The following is a 17,373-nucleotide window of genomic DNA, read 5'->3' as shown; positions in this document are numbered from 1 at the left end:
CCCCTTCATCTTTCATTAGCTGAGTGACCATCCCCCGCTGAGCCTCTGCGATCCACTGCATCTTGAAGCGCGGCAACAGCACAGCGCTGACCACAAGTGGGGTGTCCCTCATTTTGTCACCAAACCTGGAAAAAATGTTTTTTTCTTTTTTAACATTTGCGGTTAGCTTTACAGAATATGTGTCAATTCTATTCCATAACGACATCCGATCTTTCCAGTGATACTGTAATAGAAAAAAAGAATCGTCTCACACACATACAATTCGAAGTGTACACAAAGTGCCCAAAACGACGCTCAGAACAATAGGGACCTTTAGCAGACCGTTGCCGCGCTCCGCGTACCGCACTACCGGAGCCTTTGAAGCATGCTTTTAAGCGCGCGCCCCGCGGTCACGGTCAGTGGCGTAACTATGTAGATATGACGGCGCCCATGGCAAATAAAATTTCGCGCCCCTCATGATAGTGATAATGACATCATCATTATATTATTTTTATGGGTGGACTCGGCTCGGCACCCCCTTCCCAAGTGGCGCCCGGGGCACTTGTACCCCCCCCCCCCCCCCCTCCCTTAATTACGCCACTGGTCACGGTACCACCCGGGCGCGCGCTTAAAAGCTTCAAAGGCTCCGGTAGCGCTGTTCGCGGAGCAGGGCAAAGGTTCTGTAGAGGTCCCCACTGACTGCCTCAGCCTGAGAAGCGTCATTGTGGGCAAAGATCGCGGCGTGCTTTATGCGCGCACTTTTCAAATCGGGCTGAAAGACGTGAACATTGATTAATTATTACCTTAAACACTAATACTTTTGCAAATACTTTTAGACGGTCTGGCCTCGTAGCAATTGCCGTCGATTCTTCGGTGGGAACATGACCCGTAAAACCAATAATTAAGAAATTATTAAGAGATTTTAGTTTATGAGCCAACTCATGACGATTATACTCATCTAATGTCTGCCGAACTCGAGAAACACCTAGCGAAGACAGCACTCAGCTAGCAGCTTGCACTCTTTCTTAAAAACAATAATTATGTTTCCATTGTTACACATCGCCCTGGGCCTGTATATATTTTAGGTAGTTACTGAATAAATTTCTTCTTTTTTTGTGTGTGTATGTAAATAGGAAAAAAATATGGTTTGTACTTTTAACGCTTTAGTCAAATAAAACATAAATAAGTCATCTGACCGTTTTTCGAGACCTGCGATCACGGCTGTTTCAGCGGCTCGCAGTACTCCAGTCCATGTTGTGATGTCAGCTTGCGTTTCAGTGCTGCAATTGTGGGGAGTAGGTATCCTAGATACATGTTTTTGTCCCCTCGTAAAATATCCAGTGCGTCCGCAAGTGGTTTCATGACCTAGAATAGGCAATTGACAAAATGTGACTCTGTACATAGACTAACACTTGAATTTCCACTCACCTGGCAGTTCTCTCCGACAAAGTCTACGTCAACGGGGCATCGCAAAGCATGCAGTTTCTGCCGCATACAGAATTTTTCCAGGTGCTCCGAACGGTTGTTTAAGAGATCTCGGGTGCATTTTATGGCGTTGTAGCGCGAATTCCAAGGTGTTACGTTTCGCACAACAAGGTACCTTGAAAAGCACAAAAAAGAAGCCATATTATCATAACATAAAAATAAGAACTCGTGCGAATAACCGCAAAAAAGGTAATGTGCTTTTGTTTTCGAAAGCACATTACCTTTTTTGCGGTTATTCGCACGACGAGTTCTTTTTTTTTTATGTTATGATAATATGGCTTCTTTTTTGTGCTTTTCAAGGTACCTTGTTGTGCGAAACGTAACGTTTCGTTGTTTTAGTATCAAAGTTCGAACCGTAGTTACAGGTCGATCCGAGTAAATATGAACACCTAAATAAAATGCCTCAACGTCTCATGGTTTCAAAAAATTGAGATGGCAACTAAAAAAATTGAGTTGCCATTTCAATAGAATCTGGCGACTCAATTGCAGAAAAACCCCGGAACCATTGAGAGGCAATACAATTTTAGTATTACGTAAAAATTGAGAACTTACCGTCCACAGAGGTCATGGAGTTCATCGGCAGCCAGCGTTGACTGGTTTTGTTTTGCCCATAAGCTCTGGCACTTAGCAAAAACCGCTTTGGAGATGGCGCTTTCTGCTTTCTGGGCATCGGCACCAGCAACCAAGTTCAATGCGTGCGATGCACATTTTTGATGTGGAGGTAGTCGATACGGCACCCCATTGTCGAGAACTGGCGTCAGCGCAATGGGCTGTTTCCTCATCGTCATCGTGAGAACCGAAAACTCTAAATGAAGCAACGTCGTAGTTAGCAGTTTTAAACGGTTCCCGGACATTTCATCGAACGCCGTTTCATCGAAAAAATGGACGTTCCATCGAACGCCGTTTCATCGACCGCCGTTTCATCGACCGCCGTTTTATCGAATCGCTGACGGCCGTTTCATCGAATAAAATGTCTTTTAAATAAAAGTGTGAAAGATGTTCTTTTATGCACGGATCGAGTGCATTTTCGTATCATTCACCCATTTCATCGTCAGGTTTTTAATGTCCAAACTTGTAGCTGTTACAATTTATTTTGATGCAAGTAACCCATGAGGATATTTGTACCGATCTTTATGTTTGTTTCGCGCATTGTGCTTATCTCTTCACCCCCTCTGTATTGCCCGATAGGCCTTGAGGGTATTGTAAGAAATAAATAAAAAGTCGCACTCCCGGTAAGAGCGCACTCGAACTCATGGAGGCCAGAAGGCGACTTCGGTTTTGCGCAGGCGCAACAACTTTGGCCATGTGAGCCTCCTAGCCTCTCATGTCTTTTTATTGATACTTTTTTACTGCCCGAAGCTTGCAGTAGCTAAAGCTGAGGTGCTATTTATGAAGCTACAACGAAACATTGTTTTTTTAGTTTTAAGACTCAATGAAGTCAAAAGTAAGTACGTCACTTCAAATTTTATTTGAAAACTTTCGGAGGTTCATGTGTTCGTGCGACAGCCATTCACCGTTTCAAAAAAGTTCCCCATAGCCATGGTCCGTCGGTTCTCATAAAAAAGGCGGACCTTCTCATTTCTTGCCACTATGGCCTTCTTCTGGCGAGGAGGCTCTTGGGAATTCAGCATCGCCTCCAGCTTGTCTTCCGTCAGTTGATGTTCTGCGGCGATGCAAGTCAAAAGCTTCCAGAACCCGGGATGGGCACCTCCGACCAGCTTCAGGAAGCGGGAATGCCACTCTGGCGTTCGATAAGACGGCGTTCGATAAAACGGCGTTCGATGAAACGGCTTCGATGAAACGGTGTTCGATGAAACGGCATTCGATGAAACGGCATTCGATGAACCGGCTTCGATGAAACGGCGTTCGACGAAACAGCGTTCGATGAAATGTCCGTTCCCAGTTTAAAACATAAAACCAGGAACGCAACGCCGACATCTAGAATAAAAAACACACTCGAGAAATGCAAACTGTCATGTCGGCAAACTACACATGAAGAATTGACAATTGTTCCTTTCTGTGGCGCTTGCATTAACATTTACGTAGAGCATTGAAGAGTTGGAAATTCTACAAACCTGAAGGCCTTGAGAAAATTCGACCCACTGTCGGTGACAGCCCTGGAAACTTTGTTTTGAATACGGTACTCTAGGAAGACGTTTTCCAGTTCTTCGGCGATCTTCTCGTAGGTCACGCTCCCCTTGATGCGGTGACAACAAAGCGCCGCAGACTTTCGCTCCAGTGATTCGGCATCCAGCCACAGACATGTGACACCAAAGAAGCCTCCATAGGAAATAAATCACAGTATGAAAGAAGAAAAGACAGGTCTGCTAATCGAACGTACCTGTTGAACGTCTTCCAGCAGTCGGCAGAAATGGCGACGTATTTGGCCTTCTCCAGCTTCTTGATCAGTCGCTCTTTCATTTTCGAGAAGCGACGGTCGATCCGAGCGACAAGCATTTTTCTGGTCAGATGAGTGTTGTTTGGCGCAAGGCTCCGAACCAAGCAAACAAAATCATCATTTTCTACAACTGAAAACGGTTGTGTTGATTCGATCACGAAGTTTTCCTCCAGCTCTTCGTACTTGTTCTGGGGCAGTCGTGCTTGCCTGTTTGAGCACTCGTTAAGTCGTTGCTGTTTTAACGATCTGACTGGATTTGGGTTGCTTGGGCTTGAGCGTTTCTCTCCATGTGCCGTACTTTCAAGTACAGACATATGACTGGGGTGCACGGCCTGCAACATGAACGTCATATAAACATTTGGGACATACCTCTAAATGCCTTCATTGGAGTTCGTCAAGGCTCGCTTTCTCGCCCAGTTCCTCTGACAGCTTCAAATGTTGCTATGTTAGAAGCTTCCTGTACATCCGTCCCTTTTCTTCCCCTCGCTCCAGAATATAATGTTTCAAAAGTACCTTTTCCAGTATTTAGTTCGAAGCTGCCGCATAATTTTGGTTTACCCTGACAAAAGGCAGTACAATCGCCAAATGCAATAAACTCATTAGTTTTTTTTTTTATCTTCGTTGCAGTTAGAGACAAACAAATACACAGATGGGTTCTCTCGAATGAAAATGCTTTGAGATAACATTAAACTATATCCGGACATTTCATCGAACGCCGTTTCATTGAACACCGTTTCATCGAAGCCATTTTATCGAACGCAGTTTCATCGAACGCCGTTTCATTGAACGCCGTTTCATCGAAGGCGTTTCATCGAACACCGCCTACTTGAGCAGTAGGAATTCTACATCTAGGAAATAATATTCTTTTTAGCGGCTGGAGGATAGTAGTGTTCCAATATTTATTATAATTTATTAACTTATACATATATAAAAGGAGGAAACCTTTTTTGTCACTTTCTATTCTTTATTTTAGTAAATGATGACCTCTGTTGGTAATGTGGCCAATAAGAAAAGTGAACACTGACGACACTTTTTAAAGCTGGGATCATCAGGTGCAGTGATGAACGGACGTCTGTTCAAGGGCGTATATGTCTTCGTCCTTGAAGAGACCTATTCTGCCTCAAGACGACGTCGTCCTTGAAGCAATGTTCTGTCTCCGTGTCGCATGATAAAAAGACGTGTCATCCTCTTTGTTAATTTATTGTAGCCGACAGAACCATGGACCTGCCAGAGTTTTGGCACACAGTATATTGCATGTCGAAGATCCGACAGGTCCACGGCTCTGTCAGTTACAATAAATTAACGAAGAGGTGAGACGCGTTCTTTAAGAACATAGTTCTTAAAAAGAAAACCATTATCCTAGGATAAAATGAACACACGGAAAAATCGATAAATATATATTAAAAAAAAGACGCCGCGGAGAATAGCTGTTTCTATTTTAAGAAAGTGCCTTTCACGTGTAAATAAATAGGGGGATGAATTGGGGAAAAGTGTGTGGCCGAGAACAGCCGCCTATCTCGCCAGAAAAGAATAAGTCGCGTAACCACTCAACTTTTATATGTTAGCTACCTTCTATGATTCAGTAACCGACGTTTAGGTGGACAAAAAACTGATTGGGGTAGTAATTCTATTTCTGGTGAATTTAGAGCGGCGTCAAAACTATTTCAAGAGCGATAGTAACTTATGTAAAAAGTACTGTATTACTCCAAAATTCACTAAAGGGAAATTCGACGAAACAGCGTCAAGCGATTCGATGAAACGGCGTTCGATGAAATGTCCACTCATTCGATGAAACGGTGTTCCGGTACGCATATTAAATGATTGTACATAGAGCTGGAAGAAAGAAGAAAAATTCAAACGTACCTTCAGGTGCTTTCGGATATTCGAATTCGAAGCTTTCTCAACGGAGAGCAGCTTCGTCTTGGGGAGGCATATTGTACTTGAAAATTGCTGTCTTTCTCGGGCACACATTCAAAATAAGGTTTCAGATAGAGCCACGGTAGCGCAGGGCCTTCGTCTTCCATCATGATGAGTGTGACGGCTTTCAAGAAGGTAGCTTGTATAACATCAAAAAAGTTTTTTTTTCGTTTTTTTTTACCCTTATTAACTTGATTAAGGTTAAAATGCAGCTGGGTTAAACGCAAACAAAACGAAAAAAAGTCATCGTAGGGCCTATTTTATGTAGTTCAAGTATAAGGAGCAGGATATCACTGATTCATGTGACAAACGTTTGTGAAACGAAAAACAAAAAAAAGAGGTCGCTCCAGCTATTGTCACATCGCTGAATGTCACGTCCTGCGGCTCCCCTTACACGCATCGTTTAAAAACAGTCCATATTCCCTATATGGGAAGTTCACTATAAACGAACTTGGGATACGGATATGAGTGAAGGGATAACCAAGAGAGCCCACATAATGCCCACGGCACCGGTCGCACCTTCTTCAAGTGGGCTGCGTTCAGAAAGGCACTCAGCGTTGTTGGGCGCATAGCTGGCATTTTGAAAGCTCATCCTGCTTGTAGTTCATTTCCTGTCCTGTTCTCTGCTTATCAATGTTTGCTTAATGACAGTTTTCGCGACCGCAATAAATGCCGGACTGACAAGAAAAAAAAAAGAAAAGAAAGAGGTCGCTCCAGCAATTCTGACATCGCTGAATATCACGTCCTGCGGCGTACCTAAGAGTTTACTATAAACGAACATGGAATAAGGAAATAAGTGAAGGGATAGCAAAGAGAGCCCACGTAATAGCCACGTCAGTGGTCTCACCTTCTTCAAGTAGGTTGCGTTCAGAAAGGCACTCAGCTTGGGGGACGCATGCATTGTTGGCATTTTGAGAGGACATCCTGCCCGTAGTCCATTTCCTGTCCTGCTCTCTGCTTATCAATGTTCGCTTACAGACAGTGTTCGCGAAAGCAATAAATGCCAAACTGACTAAAAAAAACCAAAAAACCTTGATGTTGTATAAGGTGTTTTCGAGGGGAAACTCTACGAAACAAAAGGCGCCTTTGAGAAGGCGAGGAGAGAACCTTCCTTGTAGGAATTTGAGGTGAAAATATGAGTCACAATAGGCACAAAGGCGTTTTTTCACGAGCTTAATCTAAGTCACTTTAGCTTATTAAAGCTAGCAAAAGGATTTAGTTGCTCGAAAGAATGTTCACGATTCCTCGCGCCACGCCCACGCAATTTCATACCGAAAAACTCGAAAAATAGTGAAATATCAAAAATGTATTTGAGTTAATGAGTACAAAATACTCATAATTGTAATTAAGATAGAGTATCAAATACTGTCGATCAAAAGTATTTGCAAGATACCGAGATACTTATCGAGATATGTATTTAAGATACAGTATCTTGAGTAGAGTATTTGAGACAGGCACAAGTCTGCCGTGGGGTGACTAGCGTGTGGCTGGCCCAAGGAGCGCGTAGCCTCCACAACACTGCCAGCTTAGGGCTGAACGGGGTGGGGAAAGCAACTTTTGTTCGAGTTTTGAGCGACGGGCTAATCTTCTAGGGGGAGAGTGGCTGTGTCCGGCTGCACGAACGAGGGTCCGAGAATATCAATATCAATATACGAATATCAATTGGCAGCCAAACTGTGCTGCTGGAAAAAAGCAGCATGAAGCTGCTGACGTTATCAAACTTTAAGACGAATAGAAAAGTATGCAAAAGCTTTCTCAAATTATTAATTTTACTAAGCCCCACAAAGCACTTCGCGGCACTTGGCGTCACTGCAGACATCTTTCGCGCTATCAAGCGCAAAAGGCTTGCGAGTCGCAACAGAGGTCAACCATTAAAACCACAGATTTTCTTTGCAAACGCACCGTATACCCACAACAGATACACGGTTAGTGTGCTTGTTTGATAAGACCTTCAGAATGTCTACTTTGTTTCAGCTTCGGTCCAGACGCAGCCTATGCTACAAGCGCGAGCATATGGCCCAGAACAGTGCTTGCACTGCACGAGCGCGCGTGCTTGGCAGGGATGCTGAAAGCCCGGAGCTCGCGCTTGTAGCTTTGGCTGCGTCTGGACCGAAGCTGAAACGAAGTATAGGGGGTATTGCTTGGCGCAAGAAGAAGCTTCCTTGTTCTCTGCTTGGAATACTTGTATCATAGCACCGCTAGTGCGCTGTTAGAAGCTACGCCGTAAAGCCCCTCTATTAGCGGCGAGATGTTTCGGTGGCGCCCTCGTTTGGTTACTGTCATAATCGAACCAGACGCCATGCAAGTCCCAGTGCAAGTGCGTGCAGCCCGCGCCGCAGCACGTTTACTTCTTCCTTCACAACACTTTTTCCCCTCTCACGAGGAGTAGTGAAATATATAATAGAAAAATTTTGCAGAAAACATGCACAGCAAAATGTTTGTTAGAACACAACAAAAAGAAATAAGCGAAAATGATGCACAGCCAAATGTTTATCCACTGCTTAGGGTGGAAAACCGCACCACGGGCTTCCGCGCTCGCGTACCTCGACGAACTGGGGTGTGCTGATGTATCACCGTAGTCGAGGCTGTGGTGTCAGCAGCGTCCGGATTGACTGCGAGGTCAGTAGTTACACTGGACCGGGCGGGTTGGTGCATCTCATCCCCAGACTTCACAGCTGAATTTGTGCCCACATCCGGGGAGATTTTTGTCGTCGAGAGAGTGGTGTCAGCAGCGTTTGTGCCTACAGGAGGCTGGTCGACACTTGGTGTGCATGGACGAGCTGTTGATGGGAGTTCCGCGCTACCAGAAAAACTGGGGGGTCTCGGTGCTACGCGGATGTGATCGTGTCCACACTCTGCCATCTGGCAGTTTCACCGTCGATGCAAATCCCTGGTCAGACTCTACAGTAGCCGGCACCCACCTAGGTCCGGGTCGAAAATTCCGAGCAAAGAGTGGTGTTCTGGGCGGAATATCCATGACCCTAGTGTATGGTCCATTTTTGCGCACGTCCTGCTGGAGCTGTTTTAGGTTCACTGTGGTCCGGAGATTGGGTCGCAGCAAGCCCAGCGCAGTCTTGAGCTTCCGACCCATCAAAAGTTCAGCAGGACTACAGCCCGTCACTTCATGCGGCGTCGTCCTGTTTGACAGCAGCAGTCTGGCTATTTGCGTATGAAGGCCCCCGATCCGGCCTTCTTCAACTTCTGCTTAATCGTCTGGACAGCTCGCTCGGCCGCTCCATTGGACGCGGGGTGGTATGGGGGCACCAGCACTTGTCTTACGCCATTCTTCCGTAAGAATGTCTTGAATTCTTTGCTCACGAATGCCGGACCATTGTCTGATACAACTACATCCGGCAGCCCCTGAATAGCAAACATCTTCCGCAGACAATCAACTGTCACAGACGTCGAGCATGTGCTTACTGGAAATACCTCGATCCATTTGGAATAAGCGTCGACGGCAATGAACAGGTAAATGTTTCTCAGGAGTCCAGCAAAGTCTACATGCAGTCGAGACCACGGCCTTTCCGGAAATGGCCATGGCCTCACTGGTACCGATCTTGGCGCTCGCTGATGCTCTTGACAGGTACGGCATGCCTCCACTGCTACCGTGATGTCCTCATCCAGAGCTGGCCACCATACATGGCTCCGGGCCACTGCTTTCATCTTGGAGACTCCTGGTTGACTTTCATGTAGCAACTGGATCACATCTGCCTGTAAGACGTGGGGACTACCACTCGGCTTCCAAGTAAAATGCAATCACTCTGAACGCTCATCTCTTGAAACCGTGCTTCGTATGGCTTCCACGGATGTCCACAGGGCGGCCTTTGACCAGTCGACAGTGCTGCTCGCAGTTGTGACAAGCACGGATCTCTGCTCGTAGCTGCTGCAACCGTTTGGGTTGACAATACTCTTGGGTAGCATCCTTGGAGCATGAACACCTCTGGGGGCCACTCGACCTGAAACTCGGTTGTAGGTAAGGGCAGCCGACTCAGTCCGTCTGCGTGAGGAATCTGTCCGCCAGGCCTGTACTTCAAGGTGTAATCATACCCCGACAAGAACAATGCCCAGCGTAAGATACGTGGCGAACATGACTCGGGAATGGGCTTGTCAGCTGCCAACAGCCCCAGGAGTGGTTTATGGTCAGTGGCCGCCTCAAACGAACGCCCCCAAAGATACTGCTTGAAACGCGTCACTCCGAACACTATAGCAAGCGCCTCCTTATCAAGCTGGCTGTAGTTTCGCTCGGCAGCAACCAGGCTCCGCGACGCAAATGCGATAGGTCGCTCTTCTCCCAAAGCCTCCCTCTGTGCAAGAACCGCATCGAGATCGTACGGAGGTGCGTCCGTGACCAACACAGTTCTCTTCTTTGGGTCGAAATGAGCCAACGCTTCTGCTGATGCCAGTAAGGACTTACTTTGGGAGAAAGCCTCCTCTTGAGATGACGTCCAGGTCCATGGTACGTCCGGAACCAGCAGACGATTCAGCGGGTGCAGTACTGCAGAAAGTCGGGGAATGAACTTGCGATAAAAGTTAATAAGGCCCAGGTAGCTTTGGAGGCTTTTGACGTCCTGCGGTCTCGGGGCCAAGAGGACAGCCTCGACATTCTTGGGGCTGGGATGCAACCCATTGCGCGTAATGATATGCCCTAAATACTCCACACGCTCCTTCATGAACTCGCACTTGGCTAGCTTCAAGCGAAGGCCTGCCTTCTGAAGGCGCCCGAGGACCCGGCACACATTCTTCCGGTGATCTTCGTCACTTGCGCCGGTCACAAGATTGTCATCGAAATAGACCTCAACGTGCGGCAGATCACCCAGGAGATTGTCCATTTCTCGCTGGAACAAGGCAGGGGCGGACTCCACGCCAAACAGAAGCCTTGTAAACGTGAACAGGCCTTTCAGAGCGTTGATCGTGACCAATTCTTGTGACTGTGCATCCAGCTGGACTTGTTGATACGCGTCCTTTAGGTCGAGCTTGGTGAACTTCACTCCGTTGGTCAGTTTCGCGAACAGCTCTTCAATCCTTGGAATTGGATAGCTTTCGCTGACCGTCACTGGATTGATGGTGATCTCTAAGTCGCCACAAAGGCGTACGCGGCCATCTTGCTTGACAACAGGAACTACGGGTGCAGCCCACTGCGACGTCTTGACAGGGCGTATGATGCCTTCGCGTTGCATACGCTGAAGTTCCTCTACTACTCTGTCTCGGAGTGCGAATGGCACTGGTCGTGCTTTAAAAAATTTCGGTCTTGACCCTTCCTTCAGGATGATCTTTGCTGACACACCCTGCATTGTCCCAAGCGTGTCTGAAAAAACTTCGCTGAATTGTTCGACTAGGCTTGTGACGGAACGGACCGCATTCACCCCCTCAGGCTTTGAAGTAGTAATCTTGGATGCTTCCATCCAGTCTCTGCCCAGCAATGTCGGACATGTCCCCTTCACCACAAACAAGGGCAGTGTCGACTCAAGTGTTCCCACCTTGGCTGCTGCAGTAATCTTCCCCAGAACCGATGAGAGCTCTCCCGAATAGCTCTTCAGTCTCACTTCGGAGTGTTCTAACGGCGTTCCAGGAAACAGTGCATTGAACTTTAGCTCACTGGTGATGGAAACGCTGGCGCCGGTGTCCAGCTCCATGACTAGTGGCACGTCGTTCACGATGGCTTTAATCTGCATGGGCCCGGGTCCCGTTGATCGCAGCGACCACATGACGCACTCGTCTACCTCGGGTTGTGTTTCCTGGAGGTCGTCCCTTTGGTGCACAGAGCGAGAGTCCATTCGATTCTTTGAGCCAGTCGGTGCCGCTCTGCAGGCCCTTGCAATGTGCCCCTGACGTCCACACTTGAAACAGGTGCTTGCCCGGTGGCGACACCGGGACGTTTGATGTTTATCTACACACCGATCACAGCCACGCTCGACTGCGTTAGCCCCATTCCGTCTGGGAGGTTCCACAAAGTTGGTGGGTTCCACAGCGGCCGCTGACTCAGGCTGAGGACAGAGGGTGTGGGCGTCTTTCCTTGCGGCTTCCATTGCAATGACCAGTTGCTTTGCAGACTCAAAGTTCAGGTCTGACGATTCCAATAACCGTGTCTGCATTCCCGTGGCGTTGATACCGGACACTATCTGGTCTCTCATCATGTGGTCGCGCGTGGTGCCGAAGTTGCAGTCATCTACTAACTTGTTTAGCGCCGCTACATAGTCACTGACAGCCTCACCTTCGTGCCGTCGCCTTGAGAAGAATTTGAAGCTTGCAACAACTTCCGATACCCTGGGCTTGAAATGGGCATTGAGAGCTGCGAAAATTTCGGTGAGCGTCGCCTCCCCTGGTTTCGTTGGCGCGAGCAGATTTCGTAACAATGAGTATGTTGCTGTCCCGCAGCTTGTCAGAAATACGGCCGATTTCTTTTCCTCGGCAACATCGTTGGCCAGGAAGTACAGGAGAACACGCTCCTGGTATTCCGCAAACTCAGTTGTACTTGCATCAACCGCTTCCAGCTTCCCGACGGCCGGCATCTTGTCACGTACCTCTCCTCGATATCTTCGTCGCGGCACTGCGTCAATATATTAAGGTTTATCTCTCGTCGCCAGTTGTCATAATCGAACCAGACGCCATGCAAGTCCCAGTGCAAGTGCGTGCAGCCCGCGCCGCCAGCACGTTTACTTCTTCCTTCACAAAACAGTTGCCTTTCGTGACGTCATTACCTTGTGAACAACAAGTTCGATGGTGTTTGTAATGAGCAGGTGGAAAAGTATTCTAGTACACTGTACCACAGCGACGCTTTCGATCGCTCACGTCGCCAATACTGCGAAAAGTGGCACCATTCATTAGAGAGTTTTAGTAGACCGTTTTCGGTTTCCCGCTCCGCTCTATGGAAAGCGGAGTCGCCATCGCGCATGCGCGACCCGCTCTGGGATTCGAGCGTGTAGCGTCAGCTCCGCTATCGTCGCCATTTTAAAAAGTACGTTCCACTCTCAGTAAAGGTTCAGTAGATGGTGCTTTTCTGGAAAGGTGGGTGCTCGCTATTTGAAATCATGCTTGGGAGCGCGCTTGACCGTTATGAACCTCGCTGCACTAAGAAGCTGCGCAGACTTTGTTTGTAAAGGCGTCCCCCAGAAAACGTTTCACGGTGGTCAAGAACCTCTGGCTGCTTCGAGAAATCGCTGGCCGCAATCCTTTCACTGCCCCTGAACGGTGGCAACAGGTGCTGCCTTGTCTAAGCCAGCGGGCTCGATTTTTCTATGCGAGATGACGACGACGACGTTGAGAGGATGACACACCGGGCGACGGCGGTGTCTCAATCTGAGCCCTGGGCCTCGGTTCCTCGGAGGCGGCAGCTTCTACTTCGGCTGGACTACCTCCTTGGAGCATGATTCTTTGACCCCAGTGGACCCCAGTGAGCAATAGCGCCATTATGTTCCTGGTGCTCCTTCATGCACTGATCGAACGACGTGCAAGATCCTCATAGCTCGCTGCTCACCCGCCTCCACGAAGTCTGAACTTCTGCGAATCGGACTGCCACCCTCCCCAATACCAACAGCCCATGTCGTCGTCATTTTGCACGTATATACTCATCACATTACCATGTTCCCTAGACGTGGCACCGCGGACCTCGGTGGTACGGGACAAAAACTAAAGCAGTCGGCAAACGGACAGATATTTTGTTTGGTTACTTCAGGCAGCAAGACAGTGAAAATTAGCGAAAGCGAGTGCTCCATTTATATCTCTACTTTTTTTCCCCAATGAAATGAGTCTTTTCTTCTTCGTATGCTTCGGTTTGTGATATGGTGCCTTGGTGTTTATGTACACCGCGCGACACTGTTAGCGGGAGCATTCAATATCCTGTTTTCGTTTTTCACCTTAAATTCGAGGGGCTGACATTTGTCTATTGGTGTGGAATAAAGCGCTCGTTTGGGGCACTAATCTGAGCGACAAACTTTCAGCTTTTTCAATAGCTGTCAAAGAAATAAACTGCAAATAAAAGCGATTTTTTTTTTCGTGTTCCTATTAACAGTGGAGCGCAGTGTATGTATCTGCCTTGGGGGTGACATGAAACCATTTTGCTTGATTATACACTTTTTATTTCTTTTGTGTGTTTATGAAAGTGCGTTTTTCAGCTTAAGCTCCTGCCCAGTTTCTGCCTCACTTGTGCTACGGTCTTTTCTTGCAATAGAAGACCACGCAACATAGTCTACTCTTACAATGCTGAATTCAACAGTAACACTGTAATTTGGTTAGAGTCAATATTCACACGCACATCTGAGAAGTAAAATGGGAGTCGTCCAGTAAACGCTTTTTATTAAAATATTTCTAGATGCCTTTCGGCCCAGTTGGACAGGTATTTCGCTCAGTATAAAAGCTTGAACATGATTTACTGTGATAATTGTATGCATTCTAATATTAAACAAACAAAAAAATGCCCATGGTCTTTGTAGGTTTCGTCCAGCCGTCAAATTATGCCGTCTGCGCACATCACTGCCTGGTGCTTCACAACGAGCACCCTCTTATGGTCTTCTTCTAACTTTTTTGATGGACGGCATATGGGCATGCTGTGCGGTCAACAAAACCCCAACAGTTGTTCAGGGGTGTTCCCTTGTCCTTGATGGCCTAATAAAAAAGACAAAGAATAACACTCTTACAACACGGCAGTATTTAAACACTACCAAAACATGTGATATGGGACTTGTTACTCCTCTAAGATAAAGCGTATTTCCATTGTAGGGTTGTAAAAAACTGGGTATCGTAAATTAATATATATATATATATATATATATAGTTGTTCCTTAATTCTGCTAAGGTTTGAGGCCGTCAAACTGTGCATGCGAGGCCCGCTACGCCGGAATTCAAAACGAAACTTCTGAAAACTGTTCTAATCTACCACTATTGCTTAGAAGTCTAGGGTTGTGTTTGCTAAATTTTGCATTGTTTAGGCCTGTCTGGCTTTCACCAGACAAAAAATTGACGTGGAATATTCTTTCGACCGTTATTGGTAACTATTTTCAAAACACCACCGGGTAACATATTCGGACGCCATAGTTTGGGCATCGCTTTTAGTGCGAGACTTGTGACTAGAACCCATTTCATATTCAGTATTGACGCAGCATTCGTGTCTAATACATTTAGACTCGCATCCGCGACAAAAAATGACGTAGCTCTCTTGCTCCCTAGACACTTGGCCAAAATAAGGCGGCCTCGAAGACTAGCGGCACCATGGGTTGCACTTTAAAAAAGGCTGCATTCAAGTTTCTATTATTTTCTAAATCTACCAAGGAAATCCAATGCAAACCTTTTTTGAAGAAAGTTAAACAATTCAAAAGTTGCGAGCGAGTGTGAATAAATAAAACTGAGAGGAATGGTTTCTTTGGTGCAGCTTGCGAGCGCTATGCTCGTGGTCAGCTTTTAGTGGCATTTTCGACAGGAGGGCGCATGCACAGATATAATCGGCGTTCAAGCACGCGCACCCGTACATCACTCTGCATAGCCATAGGACGTCCACAAAACGCGACGACTTTACCGATGCCGTGCTGGTTGCAAAGTGATACTCGTTCACTTCGTTTGATTATGCTGTTTTGTGTTACATAGAACTCAAATCGAATGGTTTACTTTTTACGCGCGGGGCGTACGCTTTACTTCTTGATTCGACCTCTTTCAAGCTGAGGTCACGGTCAAAAACATCGACGCGTATTGAGTAAGTGCAGCCATCTTGAGATCTAAGCGATCACGCTAAGGACGCTGAGGGCAGTCCGCTCTACAACTTGTGAAGCGGAGCGCACGCTCACTCCGCTAACTATACGCTCCAACTCAGAGCGGGCCACGCATGCGCTGTGGGGACGATGCTTCTCGCAGAGCGTGAAGTAGAGCAAAAAGGGCTAATAAAAGTGGCCTACTAATACTCATAGATTACGAACGCGCTCGTCGTGACTTGTCCTGACACTGCCTTTGTACACCTTTGGCGTATAGAAAAAAAGTAACTTTTCACCAGACAGAGCAGCTGTGCTAGAAACAATGGAAACGCGAAATTTACACAAACCATGCAGGGTCTCACCTGTGAGCACAGCTCTAGTTTCGCCAGGGTCAACCACCTATGTTTGTTCATGTCAGCGAGCAGGTGGCCGAACCTCTCGTTGATGTGACCCACGATGAGGTTCACAGAACTGAAGAACACCGACAAGTTCCGTCCAAACGCTCATCCAAGTACGAACAGACGGTTGGGATAGGCCAGTCGAGGAAGAACCATGCAAAGCGTCTCGCCAGATTGGCAACACCCTGCGCCGATCTGTCGGGTGCTGGTATTTGGAGGCCCGCATGCAGAACAGCCAGGTCCTTCTTTAAGCAGGATAGCTTCCTAAAGGGTTTCTTTTCTACGTTGGAAATATCCAGCAAACCGCGTTCGGAAAGGAAGCTTCGGCGTTTGATGGCACGAGGGATACGAATCATAGATTCGATGTCTCGCCAGCTTAATCTCGTTAGTAGAAGTCTCCTTCCTTGAGAACAGCGGGGATTCATCGTGCATTTCATCGGCCTTGCTAGCCTTGAGCAACACTGTACTCGTACTACGCAAAAGGATGTACTCGCAATGCGCAAACTTCGTCCTTTTCTCTGATTTTCCTACTTCGAATAAGTAAATCTGTTTCATTTTTAAATCGAGTGGAGCAGAAGCTACAAGAGCGAGTGCCGGCCTTTCAGCGTCCTTGACCAGCACTCGCGCTCGTGCAGTGCAGGTACCGTTTAGAGTAACATGCTCATGCTTATACCTTCGGCTTCACTCGCACACAAGGTGGAACGATTGGATTTATATTTTATAGCTTAATATATTTTCGGGTGTGTGCCTACTCTTTTGTGTTTATTATTGTCGCCTTCGTTTTTACTACCTCTACAATCACGCTCCGTTTTACTCTCTTGGTGTTAACGCTTAGGTTTTTTAGTCTTACTAGTACTATAAACGTCCACTTCTGGGGCTACGCAAGCAAATTTTAGGAACCCGCTCAAAACGCTCTTACGCTGAAGAAAAACGCTCTACTAAAACACGGTTTTGGACCTCCGCTTTCCATTCCCGCGAAGCGGGCCGCGCATGCGCAGTTTGGCACCCTCAGAGCGGAGCGGAAGATGAAAACGGTCTACTAAAACTCTCTATTATTTCGCAAATGGTCGAGACGCGTGCCGCCGCTCGCCACGTCTGGGAAGAACACGGCGTCTAAAATCTATCTAAGTGCTGCGCTGTGCCGCCATCATCTTCCCAAAGGCTGCAGGTGCCTCGTGCATCGATGCACATTGCGCGACTTTTAAAACATGAAGGGGCTTTACGTAAAGCCTTTCTATCCTGGGGAAGGTACCATTGTTGTGGAAGTGCTCTAGACACGTGCCGCGCGCCACTTCTGTGAAGGACATGGCGTCTGAAATCTAGCTCAGTGCTGCGCTACAGTGTTGCTGCGCTGTGCTGCCATGATATTCCCAAAAGCTGCACGTGCCTCGTGCACCGACGCACCTTGCGCTACTTTTAAAACATGAAGGGGCTTTACGTAAAACCCCTCTATCCTTGCTGTAAAATACCGTGCGCTGCCGAGGTTGGACAGGGTCGAGTCAATGCTCGGTAGTGGATA

General features: G+C 47.2%; 1 pseudogene; it reads right to left on the bottom strand.

Moving 5' to 3' along the window:
- Positions 1-1,194: 1,194 nt before the first annotated feature.
- On the bottom strand, positions 1,195-3,921 carry LOC115319953 (annotated as a pseudogene).
- Between the last annotated feature and the right edge of the window lie 13,452 nt (positions 3,922-17,373).

This window comes from Ixodes scapularis, unplaced genomic scaffold (assembly GCF_016920785.2).
Source record: "Ixodes scapularis isolate PalLabHiFi unplaced genomic scaffold, ASM1692078v2 PGA_scaffold12__126_contigs__length_90152505, whole genome shotgun sequence".
NCBI lineage: Eukaryota > Metazoa > Arthropoda > Arachnida > Ixodida > Ixodidae > Ixodes > Ixodes scapularis.
This window is presented reverse-complemented; position numbering and strand designations above follow the sequence as displayed.